The 14,863-nt window shown below is 38.5% G+C and overlaps 1 long non-coding RNA gene across 3 annotated transcripts in view; it reads left to right on the forward strand.

Moving 5' to 3' along the window:
- LOC109549085 (uncharacterized) overlaps positions 1 to 14,863 on the forward strand; it is a 347,869-nt gene that overhangs the window by 13,527 nt on the left and 319,479 nt on the right. For all 3 annotated transcript variants that reach the window (XR_012330786.1, XR_002175265.3, XR_012330785.1), the window contains exon 2: positions 4,344 to 4,408. This is a non-coding gene — a long non-coding RNA (uncharacterized lncRNA). The remainder of the gene's footprint in view (positions 1 to 4,343; positions 4,409 to 14,863) is intronic.

A 14,863-nucleotide genomic window follows, 5' to 3' on the forward strand; every position in this document is an offset into this window, starting at 1 on the left:
CTGCACGTCCGGAGCCTGTGCTCCGCAACGGGAGAGGCCACAGCAGTGAGAGGCCCGCATACCGCAAAAAAAAAAAAAAAAAGAAGAGCGATTCATAGAGTCTTCCAGAGTTGGAAGGTACTTTAAAGAACATCCAATCCTGTCTCTTACCTAATTTTTTTTTTTTTTTTTTTGCGGTACGTGGGCCTCTCACTGCTGTGGCCTCTCCCGTTGCGGAGCACAGGCTCCGGACGTGCAGGCCCAGCGGCCATGGCTCACGGGCCCAGCCGCTCCGCGGCACGTGGGATCCTCCCGGACCGGGGCACGAACCCGTGTCCCCTGCATCGGCAGGCGGACTCCCAACCACTGCGCCACCAGGGAAGCCCTCTTACCTAATTTTTGAATCTCATCTTGCTCTACTTTAACTCTCCCACTTAATTGTCAGCCTCTTAAGGGAGAAGTTTCTATTTTACTCATGCATTGTTATTCAACATGAAATTATATTAATAATCAAGTTTAGCTTCTTGAGAAAGAAGGCTTCATTTTGCACAGTTGGCCTAAATAAATATTTGTGAGCTTCATCACTAAGTTGGCTTGTTTTTCTCATTCCCTGTTTTCCGGTTGCCTGGGTTTGGCTGCCACGTTTCCTCAGTTTAGATCCTTGCCCTGTCACTTACTAGTTGTGGTCCTCGGCAAGTTACTTATCCTCTCTCTGCCTTAGTTTTCTTTTCTCTAAAATTGCACTCAGTAAATGATAGCATTATCCTGATCACCACCAGCCAGACTATGCTGTCCTAATTTTCATTGTTTCAAGGTGTCTTTTACAAAATTTATGTCATCGCCTCTAATCTACTGGTGCTTTTTGCTCTCCCTAAAGTCAGTCTGCATTTTATACATTTATTCATTTCTGACTGTTTCTTCTGAGTATATATATCCTGGGTAAGAATTATATGGCAGCGTTCTAGTCTTTGGGAAGATAGCTTGAAGGGTTGCGAAATTCATAGCATAACTCAGGTTGTGATGCAGCCTGGAATGATCCTAGATCTGTCGCTTACTTCAGTTTACCTCCTTAAACCTCAATTCCTCACAAGTAAAGTGGAGATGATGATAAATTGTACCTATGTTATGAGGTGCAGTATTAAATGATTGTGTAAAAGCATTCAGAATGGTGACTAGTATATAAAATAGATTGCCATGCCTAAGCCCCTCTCTAAGAGTCTGATTTAATTGATCTGGGGTTGGGCTCAGGCATCTGTATATTTAAAAAACTTTAGGGGACTCTAAGGTGCAGTGAGGATTGAGGACCACCAGACTGGATTATTCTCAAAGTCTAGCCTCATTAGCAATGTTACCATCTTAAATGCTTGTGCTTCCTGTCCTTTCATTTTACAGTTTAAGTTCTATCTAAATAATACTGTGGGAAGACAGAAGTTATTTGAAAGCTGTTGAAAGTAGGACAAATTAATAGTTACAATTGTTTAGTTAGTACATACTGAATATACTTTATTATGGTAGTTTCCCCATAATTCTAAGACAGGCAGTTTTTCAATTGAAAATATAATAAAGAGTTTTTAGGCTGCTTTGACTCACTGCCCTACAACATAATATGGAAATCACTGGTTTAAAAAAAACCAAACTTCATGATTCAGTTAACAGAGTCAGGATATGTATGCTCATGTAGAGCAGAGGAGTTAATTAATTGGGTGTTTGGAGTCTGATATGTTGTAATAAATTGGGTTATCAGGTGGTGACTCAATTGGGCTGTTGAATGAATTAGCTCCCCTTGAATGTGGGAAGTTCATATTTAGCTTTATCACTCCTGTTAGTGAACGGATGGCTGTATCCAAAAGATCAAAGTACATTTCTGAAAAAAATACTAACAAGTATTAACAAAATACTAACAAGTAGTTAGTATCAAAGAATAATGAGTATCAGAGGCATTATGGCCCTATCATGTAATGTTGCTAATGCCCTCTATAATACTGACTGCAGACAAATGGGGAAATAGTAAGAGGAAAACTAAAATCACCTGTAGTTCCATATCCTAAAACAACCATTACTAAGAACTTTCTACAAGACGATAAATAATAAATGATGTGTTTTATTTCTGAATATCACTGTTTTATTCATAAATAAATTATGGGGAAGAGTTGAAAAAGGCAAGGATTTAAATTTATTTACGGAAAAAGTGCAGGATTCCAAAAATGCTTCAGAGGAAATTAAATTCACTAGTGATCTTTTAGGGCGTGGCTCAATGAGTAATTAGTTTTCGAATGAATTAAGGAAGAACTAAACATATAGGCATATAAATATAGTCCTAAAACCTTAAGTCCTTTCTTTCTCTCTCTCTTCCCAGACTTATTCCAAAATCCCACTTTTTTTTTCTGTATTCTTCCACTTGGGAATTTTAATTTTTAAAAGTGGAAGAAAATTTACTGCTGCTGATGTCTTCTTTTCTTACAATTAGAAAATATGGAAGCGTGCCTGGGTAGAAGTAGGCATACACAGAAAGAATAGGGAGAGCTGTGCTTACGATTCTTGGTGCTGGCTGATGTTTTCCGTTTTGTAAAGTCTTTTTTAAAGAGAGGGACAAGCACACCTTATGTTGCCAAAGTATTCCTGGAGCCATCTTACAATGAAGGCTGCTTTTGGTACCCATTAGAGTTCACCATTGGGCCCAGGTACTTACCATGCAGGTGCTGAAAGTTCATTTTTTGATTCCCAATCCCTCTGTGGCACTGATTACACAATTTGCCAGGCCTAGTACAAAATGAAAATGTGGAGCCCCTGTTCAAAAAGCAAGAAAAGTAAAATCTAAAGCTTTTTTCTTTCTTCCACAGTCTTTCCAATTTGTAATGTTGTTTTTATTTGCTATTTCATGTTTCACATCTGCAGGCATAGGGACACTTAACCTGGCAAACGCAGATTCTGAAAGAGTCCCATCCTGTGACTAAACACATATACCACCCACCAGCTGCTGGCATCCCCCTTCCACCAGCCATGGGACAGACCCATGTCCTGGAAGGAGGCAGAGAATTCTTGCCAGATATCTCCCTTTCCCCTGGGCTTACTGCCCACAGGAATCCATGGCGGACGGGGGACCGCTGAGGGTAGTGCCACCTCCGTGCTGGAACTTGCTAAATACCTTGATCAGAGGTGGGTAAGAGTCTCTCTTTCACCCACAGTTACATTGTGAACGCCCTGTGGCACTGCCAGTCTGGGACTGGGATGCCTGCCACATGCCTCACCCTGAGATGTCTCAGGGAGCTATGCAGCCCTTCCATCTATGCTCACACCCCTGCTGGGTCTGGAGTTCAGTAGTAATACCTGGGTGAGGACCAGAAGGGTTGAGGTGAGGGTTCTAAAGTGCCAGGGCAGCTGAGAACCCATCTCAGTGAGGCAGGGAAGTGGACTGGTGGGTAAGTTGAGGCTCCAAGCTCCTAGTGCATGGGCTGTGGTCTCATAGGACTTCACTTAAAAAACACAAAGGCAAAAAAAAAAAAAAAAAAAAACACAAAGGCAAAGATAAAATTATTAAGAATTTCAACATAGAGTATTAAATCTCATGGCAGGGAGGAGGGTCTTCTGAGCTGGTACCCTGTGTGACCAAACTGGTTGAACACCAATGAAGCAGGCCTGGACCTCTGGAATAACCTTTCTGACACTGAAATGAAGAAACTTTTTTGAAAGAGTGAGAAATACTTGAATATGACTTTTATTTCTTGTATAGCAGTGCTTCTCAACTTTAATGTACATATGAATCATCTGAGGTTCTTGTTAAAATGCAGATTCTAATTTAGTAGGTCTGGGGTAGGGCCTGAGATTCTGTTTTTCTACCAAGTTCTCAGCTGATGGCCAGAGCTGGTCTTGGAACCACTTTTCCACCCTCTCCACCCCCACCATTAAAACATTTTATTTGAAAATAACTGTAGACTCACAAGAAGTGGGAAAAATAGTTCACAGACTCCTACATACCCTTCACCCAACTCCCAGGGGTGACATCTTGTATGTAATACAATAGGTAATAAGATTGTAATATAATATCAAAACCAGGAAATTGACATTGTATAATAATGTTAACTATACTACAGACTTGATTCCATTTTCATCATTTTATACTTGCAGACATTTGCGTGTGTGTGTGTTTGTGTGTGTGTGTGTTTGTGTGTGTGTGTATGGGATGCAATTTCATTCCATGTATACATCTGTGTACCTACCGCCATAATCAAGATATGGAACTGTTCTCTCACCACAGAGAAACTTCTTCATGCTACCCCTTTAATTCATGCCCCCCAAAGGTGTATATAGTACATTGGAAATTCTCAATAATTCATATAATCATAATGCCTATTCTTTTCTTATAGTGAGAATTGGCTCTAGAATGCAGCAAACCATGAGGTGGCAGTTCCAAGTTCACTGAAGCAGTGAGGTAAGATGAAGCTTAGGGAGCAAAAATAACACTGGTCATTGGAGGGAAATAGAACATTCCTGTCCTGGTACCATCCACTCATCCTGGAGTGCGCCTTGCATGACCAAAGTCAAATGCAAATTTGGGAGAATCATTTTACTTAAAGGGGCCATGATGAAAATAAGAACCAGATCCACCCAGTTGAGCTCCAGGATTTAGTATAGAAATTGATAAATATTAATTGATAATGATGAAGTAAGATGTTTGTCATAATGTTCAGAGGACTTGCTAATTGCCTTATCTGTGTATCAGACAGCCTCCAACTTCCCACAGAAAAGTTGTTACCTAAGAAATACCCTGTAAAAAAGGCAATATGTATCAGAACTTTGGTAAATATGACTCATAATTATCAGCAGTCCCAAGAGACTATGCCTGCTTCTCTTTTCATGTTGGTGGTATAGGCTAGTGGTTAAGCATATTACTCTTATCAGCCGTGTTACCTTGGCCAAGTGACGTAACATCGCATGCCCCAGTTTCCTTATCTGTAAACTGAAGATGATTGATTAGAGGCCCTAACTCAGGGTCGTTGCAAGGATGAAGCACTTAGAACAGTGCCTTACAGAGTATAAATGCTCAGTGTCAATTAATAGTATCATTAATATTAGGACTGGGCCAGCCTTGGGTATCATCTCCCAACAATTGCCCCAAATTTTGCTTCTTTCTGTCAAAACTATTAACATCAGTAAATTTTATATTGAACATATATAGATTTTAAAGGATAGATGTTCTTTTAAATGTAATGCTTCACTGTACAGACTAAGGTTAAGCACATAGGCTCTGGGTTCAAGTCCCAACCCTTACTAATTATAGACTAATTGTACAGCTTGGTCAAGGAAATTCCCTAAGTCATAGTTTCCTTATCTGTAATCGGGGGGGGGGGGTAGTAAACAGTACCTTAAACTTGTTGTAATGATTACATGAAGTAATTCATGTAAAGTTCTTGGTATATAATTAGCACTTTATTGATATTAGCTTTTTAAAATTTTTTTTAAAACTGATTCCTGGTTTTCTTAGTAAGTGTAGATAGCTCACGAAGTTCCAGGGGTACTTGGGAGAAGTGACCTTAAACCAAATATTTCTCCAGCCCAGTGACCAGTCACACCTTGAGGACAGAGGACTTGGAGCACCTAACAAAGTAGATTTCCAGGTGCTGCAGAGACTAATTGCACACCCACCCACCCCCAATATCCATCCTCTTCTTCCTCTTAGTAATTAAACCCTGCCACTTCCAGTGTTAGGAGGGCACGTGGCCAGTAGAGCCAGAAGCCAGCTATTCCCAGCTTGCCTTGTAACTAGCTGTGGCCATATTTTTCTGGGAATGGAATGTGCACAACTTCTGCACTTCCTGACAAATTGCTTGCCCTCTACTTCCTTGCTTTTCCCTTCCCTCTGATGAGAATGTGATAGCCCATGGACATGGTCAGGCACCAGCTTCTACCATACAAGCAAGGCCATGTCCCAAAGATTGGCAGAGTAACAAGACAGCATTAATTTGATTCTCTGGACAGCTTTGTGGAATAGAGCTGCCTTCTCCACATTGACCAGCCTGTGCTGTACTGAACTGTTAAATGAGAAGGACGTAAACTTCTGTCTTGTTGGTACCACTATATTTTGTAGTCTCTTGGTTATAGCAGTTTAGACTGTATCTTAACTAATTTATCAGGCCCATCTCCAAAGATATTGAATGCTGGGAAATGTGCATTTTAATAAGATCCTTCAGTAACTGTGGTGATAGCAATTTAGGACTATACTTTGAAAAACACAACACCAATGTGCTCTAAGCAAAATGTTAAGTTTTGGAAAGCAGTCTAGAATTTAGAAGACAGGATCATCCCTTGTTAAAATTTTATTGTATTGGAACTGAAATTTGTTCAAGAATTCTGAAATAATTAACATGCCGCCTCATTTCATTTTATATTAGCAGTAAGATTACTTTTTGAGTTAAAGTAGTTGATTTGTGAAAATGAATGCCCAACGTGCTATTTATAATGTTATTCATAATGATCAAAAAGAGTGAAAATAATATGGTATTTATCAGGCCATTTGTTCAATTCTATATCATGGAATTAAAAGGATGAGGTAATTCTCTATATATTGACTAAGATTCCCAGGATGTATTAAGCTAAAAATAAAAAAATATTGCAAATAAAAGAAACAAGACACAAAAGAATACATATGGTATGACTTCATTTATTTAAAAATCTGAAAATAGGAAAAGTTATAGTCCTTAATGATGTGTGCTTAGGTGGTAAAATTAAAAAGAAAAACAAGGAATTGATTACCCTAAAAGTCAGGATAGTGGAAGTCTTTGAAATGGAGGGTGGGAGAGGGTAGTGATTAAGAGTCATAAAGAGGGCCTCTAAGAGGCTGGCAATGTTTTGCCTTTTCCATCTGGGTGGTGATTGCAAGGGGGCTCACTTTGTTGTTTTGTATACTTATCTATGTATATACTGATTTCACAATAAGAACCTATTTCATATCTACATTAAGCATACATATATTTTATATATATTCAAGTGTATATTGGGCATACATATGCATATGTGTATGTATATGTATGTGTATTGTTGTGTATTCATAGAAAATTTCACAAAGGAAACACACACGGAAAGAACTATGGGCATTTTTTATTCCCATATTTGGGTAGTGGGACTGTGTGATAGGGAAATTTTTACTTTGTATTTTACAACTTGCTTTTTACCATAATTTGCATTTTCTCCATAATCATGTGTTACTTTGTTTTAAAATTCTCCCTCAAATATTCTATGTGCATATGATCACTCCATTTTTATATGCTTCTGTATTATTGGCATTTTCTTCATAATCATGTGTTACTTTAAAAATACTTTCTCAAAAGTTGCATGTGTACATGTCTGTGTATACATATGTGTATACATATTTATATACGCTTGGAGAGTTCTGGGATGATATTCGTAAAATTCTCTATGTGGTCACCTCTGAGGGGTGCACCTGGGAATAATGCATTAAGAGAGGGGAGAATTTTCACTTTTTACTTTATATACTTCTGAGTTGTTTGAATATTTTCTTTTACAATGAATATGTAGTACTTTTAAATTTATAGCACACACCCAAGGTGGTATATAGTATATTTCAGCATATTTTGTTTTATAGGCAGAATAGACTTGGAGAGATAGAAAGGGTTCTATTTAAAAATGTGTCTGACTTGGCTGGGGGCGGGGTGGGAGTGGTGGAAGGCTTGTCTGTAGGAAAAGATACCATAGAATACAAACTTACACTCTTACCCCAATACATAAATTCCAAAGCCTCTGATAATGGACTACTCTGATGGAATCTTTGAAATTAAACCACCAAGGTAGGAATCCTCAAAACCAAGCACAGGTCTTGGCCTATGGAAGGTAATCAAGTGTTATTTGTTGAATTTATTAATAAACAGTACAATGTTTAAGTGATATTTCACTTGCTAGACTTTCATTGCTTGGTAATGCTATATGCTTTATAATATGTTAGGTTTTTTTTTTTTTTAGTAAGAGGATTGAGAGGTGGAGAACATTATTGATAGGATACAAGTGAGTGATTTAATCTGCTTTTAAAAGCATAGGGTACTTTTCAAATTGTTAATTAACAATGATACTGTATCCTAATTGTTCTGTGAAGCTCAGGGTAAGTGATCTAAAATTCAATAGGAATGACTTAGCCAGACAAGAAAAATTCCCTTGAAGACGAAATGTATTATAGGGAAACAGCACTAGAATTAGTCAAAGCTCTGATACTGAAACTCTATCTGTAGTCTAGGTAGGTTGAATACTTTTTCGTTGATAATTAGATATTGCCAACAAATGATAATCAATAATAATGTTTTGTTGGCAACAGCGGCAATCAAGTAGAGATTCAGAAGTGAGCTTACTCACTGAAATAGAGCTTTTCTCAAATAACGTCCAGCACTGATATAAAACTGTGCTGCTCAAACAGTAGCAATTATCCACGTGTGGCTTCTGAGCACTTGAAATGTAGCTAATCTGAATGGAGATGTCTTTTGTCAAATATACACTAGATTTTGAAGACTAAGTTTGAAAAATAGAATGTAAACTGTTAATATTATTGTTAAAATTTTAATGTTTTAATATTGATTACATGTTGAGATGATAATATTTTGACTGTATTGGGATGAAATTATTAAAATTACCTTCACCTGTTTCTTTTTATTTTTTAAATGTGGTTATTAAAAAAATTAAAATTACTAACTTGGCTCACATTTGTAGCTCATTTGTGTTTCTGTTAGACAGTGCTGGTACAGAAGGTTTGAATTCAGAGTGAACCAAGAGCCAGTGTTTTCACTTTCCTTATTTTCCAGACAAGGAAAAGCATCCCAGGGAGGGAAATGCTTTGCTCAAAGGTGTAAAAATGGTTGGGAAGAAGTGAGGAGTAGAGCCTCCATCTTTCGATTCTCTGTCTCCTGTTTTCTAGCTTATGCAACTGGCCCCTAATAGAAAATCTGAGGCTGGAGAAACAGACTCACTACACACTGGACACAGTGTTCCTTTAACCTTTTATGAGCTAGACAATGATTTTTTTAAAAGTTCTAGGTATTTGGAATAGGATTGAGGGTAGATAGCGGTTATAAGATTTTAACACTTTATCTTACATACTTTTGTGTTATTTTTAAGCCTTGGGCATATATTACTATTAAGAAAGTCGGGGGAAAGGCCTGGAGTGGGGACAGGGAGTGAGGTAGGTGTTAGATTCAAAAGAAACCTTGGCTTATAATTCAAGTCTGGAGATGTTTGAAGTGGCTTTTTTCTACCATTATCTTCTTTCACATCTCTAACATCCTTAGCTAATTCTTTCTGCTCTCTTTGGGGTGTTTTACTTTTTATATTACTAAAGCAAAATCTACTGGGACTAATTTTTGAATCTGCAGCTGTAGCTCAAAAAACCTATGTTTTGTAACTTTTGTAAGCAGCAGGCCACAGTAATGATTGGTGTTTTTGTCTCAAGAGAATTCAAGTCCTGCCTTCTAAAAGGCACTTGCCAACAGACTAGATGTTTCTATTTGAAGGCATTTGCTACAATAATCCTTGAGATTTTTTTGCTCATTGCTTTCAGAGCTGTTAGTTCTAAAGGCAGATTCTTGAACACAATTTCAGTTAGCTTCAGAACATACACAGCCTCCTTATTGGCACAGCTGTGCTGAGTTCCTGAATGAAGAGATGATTTCCATAGTGCATTTTATAGCCACACACCATTCCTAAGGATAATTTAAACCACAAATTATTTTTATTTGTTATTTCTTTATTGTAGGAGAGAGAGGCATACTTGGCTAGTCTGAAAGGTAATGTTTACGGCAGCATTTTCTATTTTTGTGGCGGTTTCCTTTGCATTGTTGACTTTCTTTTCAACCCCCAGAACACAATTTAGTGGTCTCCTAGCCCAAGACTAGGATAAATGCAGGTTTCCAGTGCTTATTAGGAAACTTGGAGTACGTATGAGTATGGTATAAATTCCTCTGTTCCACTTTTGGTCAATATTCTCATTTTCTCTTCTTATTTTATCACTTTCAAGCCTTTACAACCCCTGAAACAAAAAATACAGGCATGCCTAAGAGATTTCACCACAATGAAGAGAATATCACAATAAAGCGAGTCACACGAATTTTTTGGTTTCCCAGTGCATGTAAACGTTGTGTTTACACTATATTGTAGGCTATTAAGTGTGCAATAGCATTAAGTCTAAAAAATCAGGGTACATACCTTAATTTAAAAATACTATATCTCTGGACTTCCCTGGTGGCTCAGTGGTTAAGAATCCGCCTGCCAATGCAGGGGACATGGGTTCGAGCCCTGGTCTGGGAAGATCCCACATGCCGTGGAGCAACTAAGCCCGTGCGCCACAGCTACTGAGCCTGAGCTCTAGAGCCCGCGAGCCATAACTGCTGAGCCTGCGAGCCACAACTACTGAAGCCCATGCGCCTAGAGCCCATGCTCTGCAACAAGAGAAGGCACAGCAACGAGAAGCCCGTGCACTGCAACAAAGAGCAGCCCCCACTTGCTGCAACTAGAGAAAGTCCATGTGCAACAATGAAGACAACACAGCCAAAAATAAATAAATAAATAAATTTATTTTTAAAAATAATAAAAATAAAAATACTGTATTTCTAAAAAAATACTAACCATCATCTGAGCCTTCAGCAAGTTGTAATCTTTTTGCTGGTGGAGGGTCTTACCTTGGTATTGATGCCTGTCTTAAGGTAAGACAGCAATGAAGTTTGCCACATCAATTGACTCTTCCTTTCACAAATGAGTTCTCTATAGATTGCAATGCTATTCAATAGCATTTTACCCACAGTGGAACTTTTTCAAAATTGGAGTCAATCCTCTCAAACCTGCCTCTAATTTATCAACTAAGTTATGTAATATTTTAAATTCTTTGTTGTCATTTCAGCAATTTTCTCAGCATCTTATTCTACCAGGACCTGCTTCTACCACAGAACCTACTTCTACCAGGAGTAGAATCCATCTCAAGAAACTACTTTCTTGGAGAAGCTCCCTGGAGGCCTAGTGGTTAGGATTCAGTGCTTTCACTGTGGAGGCCTGGATTTGACCCCTGGTCAGAGAACCATTCCACATGCTGCACAGAGTGGCCAAAATACCAAAAAAAAAGAGAAACCGCTTTCTTTGCTCATCCATAAGAAGCAACTCCTCATCTGTTCAAGTTTTTTTTTCATGAGACTGCAACAATTCAGTCACATCTTCAGGCTCTAATTCTAATCCTAGTTCTCTTACTATTTTCACCACATCTGCAGTTACTTTCTGCACTGAAGTCTTGAACCCCTCAAAATCATTTATGGAGGTTGGAATCAACTTCTTCCAAACTCCTATTAAGTTGATATTTTGACTTTTCCCATTAATTACTAATGTTCTTAATGGCATCTAGAATGGTGAATCCTTTCCATAAGGTTTTCAGTTTACTTTGCCCGGATTAATCACAGGAATCACTATCTATGGTAACTGTAGCCTTATAAAATGTTCTTAAATAATAAAGACTTGAAAGTCAAACTACTTCTTGATCCATGGGCTGAAGAATGGATGTATTAACAAGCCTGAAGACAACATGAATTTCATAGTACACCTCCATCAGAGTTCTTGGGTGGCCAGATGTCAACGAAGAGTAATATTTTGAAAGGAATCTTTTATTTTCTGAGTAGTAGGCCTCAAAGTGGACATAAAATATTCAATAAACCATGTTGTCAACAAATATACTTTCATCCAGGCTTTGTTGTTCCCTTTATAGAGCACAGGCAGAGTAGATTTAGCATAATTCTTAAGGGCCCTAGGATTTTTAGAATGATAAGTAAACATTGGCTTCAACTTCAAGCCACCAGCTTCTTTGGCCCCTAATAAGAGAGTCCTTTGAAACTCTAAAGCCAGGCATTGACTTTTCCTCTCTGACTGTGAAAGTCCTACAGGACATCTTTTTCCAATAGAAGGGTGTTTCGTCTACATTGAAAATCTGTTGTTTAGTGTAGCCACCATCATTCATGTTCTTAGCTAGATCTTCTGGATAATCTCCTGCAGCTTCTACATCAGCACTTGCTGCTTCACCTTGCACTTTGATGTTATGGAGATGACTTCTTTTTTTAAACCTCATGAACCAACCTCTGCTAGCTTGAAACTTTGCTTCTGCAGCTTCCTCACCTCTTGCAGCCTTCATAGAATTGAAGAGAGTTAGGGCCTTGCTAACTTACGGTTAAGGTTTGGCTTAAGGCAGGGGTCCCCAAGCCCCGGGCCATGGACTGTTACTGGTCCACGGCCTGTTAGAAATGGGCCGCACAGCAGGAGGTGAGCAGTGGGTGAGCAAGCAAAGCTTCATCTGCCGCTCCCCATCACTCGCATTACCGAACCATCACACCCCGCCCCGGCCGCCACCACCCCGCCACCTCCATGCGTGGAAAAATTGTCTTCCACGAAACTGGTCCCGGGTGCCAAAAACGTTGGGGACCGTTGGCTTAAGGGAATGTTGTGGCTGGTTTAACCTATCCAGACTACTAAAGCTGTCTCCATATCAGCAAAAAGGTTGTTTTGCTTTCTTATCATTTGTGTGTTCCTTGGAGTAGCATTTTTAATTTCCTTAAAGAACTTTTCGTTTGCATTCACAACTTGGCTGTTTGGCACAAAAGGCCTAGCTTTCAGCATATCTCAGCTTGCAACATGCCTTCCTCACTAAGCATAATCATTTATAGCCTTTTTTTTTTTTTTTTTTTTTCTTGTGGTACGCGGGCCTCTCACTGTTGTGGCCTCTCCTGTTGTGGAGCACAGGCTCCGGACGCGCAGGCTCAGCGGCCATGGCTCACGGGCTCAGCTGCTCCGCGGCATGTGGGATCCTCCCGGACCAGGGCACGAACCCATGTCCCCTGCATCGGCAGGCGGACTCTCAACCACTGCGCCACCAGGGAAGCCCGAGAAAATTCATTTTTAATTCTGTTCTGGAAAACCCACTACATTTGTTTCTGTCAGGTAAACAGCAGGCCTTCTGGCTTGAACAGAGAAGTGAAGGCAATCCAGGAACCAGCTGTTCTGTGGAGACTTTTTTTCCTGTTCCTATATACCTGTAAATGAATTTACCTAGAAGTAAACAAACAAGTGGGAACAGCTAATCGATTGTTCAAATAAGGATCTCTCTTTCTCTCCCTACCCCATAAGCTCTGAGGCCCACTTAGCATTGAGTCCATTTTTTGAAGTAGAACATTAACTTTTTCCTGCCCTATTTTTAAGTACCACAGGTACTATTAGTGAAGCTGTGTGTGTGAGTGTGTGTGTGTGTGTGTAAATGTGTGAGTGTGTGCATGCATGCATGTGTGTTATGGAAGAAGAAGGGGCAGAGGGGGAAGAAAGAATTAGCACTGGTAAGGGAAGTCACTAAATATCTGTCAGCAGGAAAAGAAAAGCCATAGATAGGATGTGTTTTATGATTTTATTATCAGTAATGTTTATTTCAGGTATTTTGATATATCTTCTATTCTAAAAATTCTTTAGTGTCATTTTGATTTGCCCACAGTGGGTAAGAGCGCAGGCTCTGAAGTCAGACCTCATGAGTTCAAACCATGTTCCAGTATTTCATAGCTGAGTGACCTTAAGTCTCAGTTTCTCCATTTACAAAATTAAGATAAATGTTAGTATCTACACCTCATGGGATTGTTTCAAGGATTAAATGAAAGAATACATGTAAAGTTCTTAGTACAGTGTCTAACACCAGATAGATGCTAAATTAATTTAAAAAAATTATTTAGAGAAAAGAAAGGATATTTTATTTTCAATAAACAAGTGATATGATGCTTTTAACTACAACAAGTTTAAGAGATATATTCCTCACAGGAGTTCTAAATCTGTTTGAAAATGTAATGCTCTTAGCCCTTTGTCATATCTTCTAGAATGAGTAGGCCTCTTTGTTTCTCAAAGAACATTTATAGTTTCTGTGTTACATAAATGTTCTACTTGTTCTACTGTACTTGTTTAGTTAAGCACAGGCCTAGCAGCTGGGGAAGTGTCAAAGTCTGAAGAGCAAATGAATTGTTGATTTGAGCTACTGTCTGTTAAAAATTGCTAATAAAACCAAGCAGTCTTACAAACAAGGAAAGTAGTGGTTCTTGAAGGCAAAGGGACCACAGCCTACCTCTTAAATTCACTTTGTATTTGTTTTGTCTTCCTGCAACGATGTTTTTGTTGGCAAAATTACTTTATTACTTTTTAAAATCTGAAAACATGGCATGTCTTTTGGGTTTTTTATTATTGAGATATTTCACACTCTTTGGTTTCGTTATGCAGTGTGACAGTGTGACATACTTAAAAACTAACTCCTCAGTGAGTGGAAGGTGTTATCACTTAATTTTAGTAAGGAAACTGTATTGGTTCATATAGCTGTTTTCCCAGCTGAAATAACATAGCAGATAGGTGCTGTTTGAATACTGTTAATTGCTGAAAGTTCTTAAACTAGTAAATAGGCCTGATTAGCTGGAATCCAAACAGTAACCCAAAGAGACCAGACAACTTTTGATAAGATAAACACTCTACTAACCTTATACATTCCCTTTGGATTATCTTCCAATGGTATGAAATGTTAAACTAAAATTTAGTTTTTATATTTAGAAAGACTTCAGGAAAAATTGTTTGGGATATTTGAAACCAAGTTAAAAGTTGTTATGTCCAGTGTATGATTTAGTAGATAATTATTAGTAATTCTGGCCCAGTATCATTTAGTTCATGAGAGCTGAACAGTAAAGGTGAACCAGTTCATAACAGAAAGTCCTGATTTATAAGATCACATTGTACCCTGTCATTTCTGTTTGGGCAATTGCAAACAAACAGTAGTAACTCTAACAAGGGAATGATGAGCTTTTAAGAAATAAATATAATATAGGTTCTTTATTAGGCATCTTAAATC

Source organism: Tursiops truncatus, chromosome 3 (assembly GCF_011762595.2).
Source record: "Tursiops truncatus isolate mTurTru1 chromosome 3, mTurTru1.mat.Y, whole genome shotgun sequence".
In the NCBI taxonomy this organism is placed as follows: domain Eukaryota; kingdom Metazoa; phylum Chordata; class Mammalia; order Artiodactyla; family Delphinidae; genus Tursiops; species Tursiops truncatus.